Here is a 5,318-nt window from a genome sequence, read left to right as displayed (position 1 = left end):
TTATGTCTATCATCTCAAAGAAGCAATAAAGACTGTTATTCACTTGAAACAATATCATCTTTGCTCTTAAGCTCTCTTAATTAGGTTTTAAAGAAAGTGTCTTTCCGGATGCCATTTAGTAACATTTTTTCTAATTGCTACTTCTTTTAACTTTTAATATTCATTCATTCGTTTATTTTGTATAGACAGGGTCTCACTACTGTTGCCCAGGCTGATCTTGAACTCCCAGCCACAAGGGATCCTCCTGCCACCCAAAACACTGGGATTACAAGCATGAACCACCACACCCAGCCCCACTGCTGCTTCTTTTAAGAGTAGTTTGGCTGGGTGCAATGGCACACACCTGTAATCTTAGCACTTTGGGAGGTCGGGGCAGGCAGATCACTTGAGGATAGGAGTTGAAGACCAACCTGGCTACCACGGTGAAACCTCGTCTCTACTAAAACTACAAAAATTAGCCGGGTGGGCTGGGTGTGGTGGCTCACGCCTGTAATCCAAACACTTTGGAGGCCAAGGAGAGCGGATCACCTGAGGTTGGGAAGTTCAAGACCAGCCTGAGCAATATGGTGAAACCCTGTCTTTAAAAAGAAAAAAATTAGCCAGGTGTGGTGACAGGTGCCTGTAATCCCAGCTCCTTAGTAGGCTGAGGCAAGAGAATTGTTCAAACCTAGGAGGCAGAAGTTGCAGTGAACAAAGATGGTGCCACTGCACTCCAACCTGGGCGACAAGAGTGAGACTCCATCTCAAAAAAAAAAAAGAGTGGTTCATGACTTACTTTCTAATCTTTTTATCAGTGAAACAAAGTCATCAGCATGGAACAAGGGGAAAGAGGAATATTTTGGAGCCAAGGACACTTGAGTTTAAAACCCTAGCTTGGCCGTGTTGAATGACCTCAGGCAAATTACCAAAACAGAGAATTTTCTTCTCTGTAAAATGTGGGTAATAATATATACCAAATAGGGTTTAAAGATTAAATGAGAGTATGTCTACAAAATATACATCCCGATATCTGGCACATAACTATTGAATAAGTGTTCGTTTCTTGGTTATAGGGTTATAGGAATAACAAATGAAATAAGGCAAGTGTTGGGATTACAGGTGTGAGCCACCATGCCCAGCCCCTTACAATGTTTTGAGGACTCTACTAGTAATTTTATGTCTATCATCTCAAAGAAGCAATAAAGACTGTTATTCACTTGAAACAATACCATCATTGTTGCTCTAGGGTTCTATATGGAGTTCAATGCTTTGCTCTCTTTTCCTCACTAAAAATCTAATACCATTTCAGAATGGAAAAATTCCCAAATGAAATGAAGCACAGGTTTACAGAAAAAAATAAACGCAAAATGTTGAATGAAGTCTTTAGCACTATACTTAAGATCAAACCAAAATTCTATTAAAAAAAAAAAAAAAGCAGTTGTTCCTTCCGTCATTTCTCTCAGGAGAAGTTTCTGGCAATCTAACCATGAGAGTTTCCATTTCATGTTTCAGTAGTAGAGCTCACGGGGAGTTTATTGCTAAGTTCTGTTAAAGTATCTCAAACACTGTAGCACTTAACAAATTTTTCACCATTCAGTTTCTAGGCATGACTTACTTTTTTTTGACTTGGGAGAGATATTAACTTTATAGTCAGTAGCTAACCATTTTTCTCTGTCAGAATGTTTCTTCTGTTTGCCTCATTTTCTTCACATTATTGGGAAATCAAAGTGTGATATTTGTAAACACGTTGTAAAAAGGCAATTTATAGTTCAAATTAGGTTGTCAAATTACTACTTTCTCACTTGACAAAGTAAATCTCAGATGATATGTTTAATCAATTTGTCTTCATTAGACATCTTTATATTTCACACATTTTCTACTTAGTTATTGATTATAAGAGCCTTGTATTTCACTGAGATTTCCTTCTTTTTTTTTTTTTTAGGCAGAATCTCACTCTGTTTTCCACGCTGAAATGCAGTGGCAAGATCTCAACTGACTGCAGGCTCCACCTCCCAGATTCAAGCGATTCTCCTGCCTCAGTCTCCTGAGAAGCTGGGATTACAGGTACACGATACCACACCTAGCTAATCTCTGTGTTTTTAGTAGACAGGGTTTCACCACGTTGGCCAGGCTGGTCTTGAACTCCTGACCTCAAGTGATCCACCCACCTAGGCCACCCAAAGTGCTGGAATTACAGGCATGAGCCACTGTGCCTGGCTGGAAAAAGTATTTTCATCATTCTAATGTTCTTGTATTTGCAACAGTCCAAAGTTTTTTAAATTGTAACTGACAGAAATTCAACTCAAACTCACTAAATAAAAAAAATGGGAACTAATGGAAGAAGAATGAGGCCTGTTATGGAACTGAGGGAATTCCTGTGGGAGCAGGTAACTTCAGGTATGTCAGGGAGAGAAACTTCAGACTTGACACAACCAGGACTTTCTCTTGTTTGCACCATCCGTCTCTCATCTGCTTAAGTCTTCTGGGCCTCGTTGTCTCCTCTAGGTGTTTGTCCCATGGAAGCCCAGTATTCCAACCTTCTCACTTAAGAAAGAGTCCCTTCCGGCCGGGCGTGGTGGCTCACGCCTGTAATCCAAGCACTTTGGAGGCCAAGGTGGGCAGATCACCTGAGGTCAGGAGTTCAAGACCAGCCTGACCAACATGGTGAAACCCCTGTCTTAAAAAAAAAAAAAAAAAAGAATCCCTTCCTAAAAAATAAATAAATAAAAGGAGACAGACAGGACTGGCCTCCCAGTCTCCATCTTTCTCTGTGCTGGATGCTTCCTGCCCTTAAACATTGGACTCCAAGTTCTTCAGTTGGGGGAGCTGGAATGGCTCTCCTTACTTCTCAGCTTGCAGACTGCCTATTATGTGGTCTTGTGATTATAGGAGGAACTGGGGCACAGAGGTTAAGTAACTCTGTTAAGGGAGCAGTAATTGGAAGAGCCAGATTCAAACTCACGCAGTCTAATTCAGGTCTATACTCTCAACCTTCAAGCTGACAGCCTTAAATTGCATCATGACAAGTAGGTATGGGCAAAAGCTGACTTAATTTCTTCAGCAAGCGTTCAAGGAGTGCAGCAATCATCGGATAATTCCCTATAAAGTTCATGGAAGACCTGGGACACATCTTAACTCGACAGAGCTTTCTGAGAAGCACATGGCAAGAAACAACATTCTTGTGTCTGATGACAGATTGTATTGAAATAGACAGAAGGGACCCATAAACAGGTGGCACTGTGAGCATAGGTCATGCCCTGGAGACTTGCCTATTAGGAGACTCTTAGAAATCATCCACACACACCAAACCGGCAACAAATAGTCCTCAACGTTCTACCTGTTCTGAAGGGTCTTCAAAGGCCTACAAAGCTGCAAAGAAGATCTTAAGTTTGCTACAGTGCAAGTTACCAGAAAAAGGCAGAGTCTAGTAAGAGTTCCTTAGACTTATTTCTCAGGAATTTCAGCAAATTTTGCCCCATGTAGGGAAGTCCTTTCCTAGAGCAACATTTGCACTGCTCTTAAATTCAATGTTTACTCCTTGTGTATATAAAAATACATGGTTTTCATATAAAAATTTTCTTTTTTTTTTTTTTTTTTTTTTTTTTGTGAGATGGAGTTTCGCTCTTGTTACCCAGGCTGGAGTGCAATGGCGCAATCTCGGCTCACCGCAACCTCCGCCTCCTGGGTTCAGGCAATTCTCCTGCCTCAGCCTCCTGAGTAGCTGGGATTATAGGCACGCGCCACCATGCCCAGCTAATTTTTTTGTATTTTTAGTAGAGACGGGGTTTCACCATGTTGACCAGGTTGGTCTCGATGTCTTGACCTTGTGATCCACCCGCCTCGGCCTCCCAAAGTGCTGGGATTACAGGCTTGAGCCACCGCGCCCGGCCATATAAAAATTTTCATCAGAGATTTGGGTAATTCTGAAGTACTTTTGGGAAGTATGTCTGAATTCAAAACTCCATTTTTTTTTTTTTTTTTAAGTTCTGGGGATATGTGGTGGTGATGATTGAATATCAGTGTGAATGTATTTAATGCCAGTGAACTGTACACAGAAAATGGTTAAAATGGCAAATTTTGACACATATATTTTACCAATTAAAAAACCCAGTTTTTGCGATGAAAAAAAATCTGAGAGAAGGACTCTGAATATTCTGTCTCGGGGTCTGTACTCACCCTTTCGAATAATTCCTTTCCCTAGAGAGATGAAGTTCTGTGACTGTCCAGAATGACATCATGTGCCCATCCCTAGGGACTGGGGTGGAGTGATGTACTATAATCAGCAGTCCAAGTACAACTACATAGAAAAGTGGAAAAGCAGTTTCCTCAAGGAGAAGAGTAGCTGCTGGCAGATAAAGGTGAAGGTGGGGGAAGTATTCTGCATTGATAAATGTCTCCAGTCTTAGATTTACTTGTCTGGACATGTTGAACACCTTGCTTTCAGTCTTCCTTGGACATGTCTGAAGATCTGGTAGGATTCCTATCTTTGGATCTGATTACATGAAATACTTTGGAGTTTACTTGCAAAAACTTCAATCCCAGGGAAGACAATGCCATGACACAGAAGCATGCCTTAAAGATAATGGGCCAGGATAAAAGGCGGAAGGGTTATGGATGTAGCCCTACTTCTATCTGTCTATCTGTCTGTCTTATCACTCGTATTATTTATTGGACCAGATTCAGACCTGAGTCCTAGAGTGTCTGTCTGTCTGCTTATCACTCATTATTTATTGGACCAGATTCAGGCCTGAGTCCTACACTGAAGGGGGTTCAACAAAAATTTGAGAAAACAGAAAAGGCTGTTTCACAGTGATCTCTGTGAGACACTAAAGGGCAAGAGGTCAGCAGCATTCATGACAACATTTTCTGTGATAACCTGACACCACACCCCAGTGTAGATATCTGTACCCTCAACATCAGGTACCAGCAGCATCAGCATAGACATTGACAGGCACTGTGATGGCGGCAAAGACTTTGTAAGTCCACAAAATTATCACTTTTGACATTACGTGCACACGAGACATGATCACATGAAGCCACAGTAGGAGAGAAATGGACTGGGCTCAGCTGAGAAGCTCTTTTGGCCTGCACGATGTTGACTGGGGCTGCAGTCATCTGTTACTCAAATGGTGTGGAATACTCAAGATGGCTCATTCAAATGCCTGGCAGTTGGTGCTGGCCAGCACCCGGGAACTCAGCTGAGGCTGTTGACCGGAGTGCCTCAGTTTTTCTCCGCATGGCTTCTCTGTGCCTTGGGCTACTCACAGCATGTTGGTTGGTTTCCAAAAGCAAGTATCCCAAAAGCAGAGAAATTGGAAGCTGCAAATATCTGAAGCCCA

Source organism: Saimiri boliviensis, chromosome 11 (assembly GCF_048565385.1).
Source record: "Saimiri boliviensis isolate mSaiBol1 chromosome 11, mSaiBol1.pri, whole genome shotgun sequence".
In the NCBI taxonomy this organism is placed as follows: domain Eukaryota; kingdom Metazoa; phylum Chordata; class Mammalia; order Primates; family Cebidae; genus Saimiri; species Saimiri boliviensis.
The sequence above is the reverse complement of the archived record's forward strand: the minus strand, read 5'-3'. Positions refer to the sequence as shown.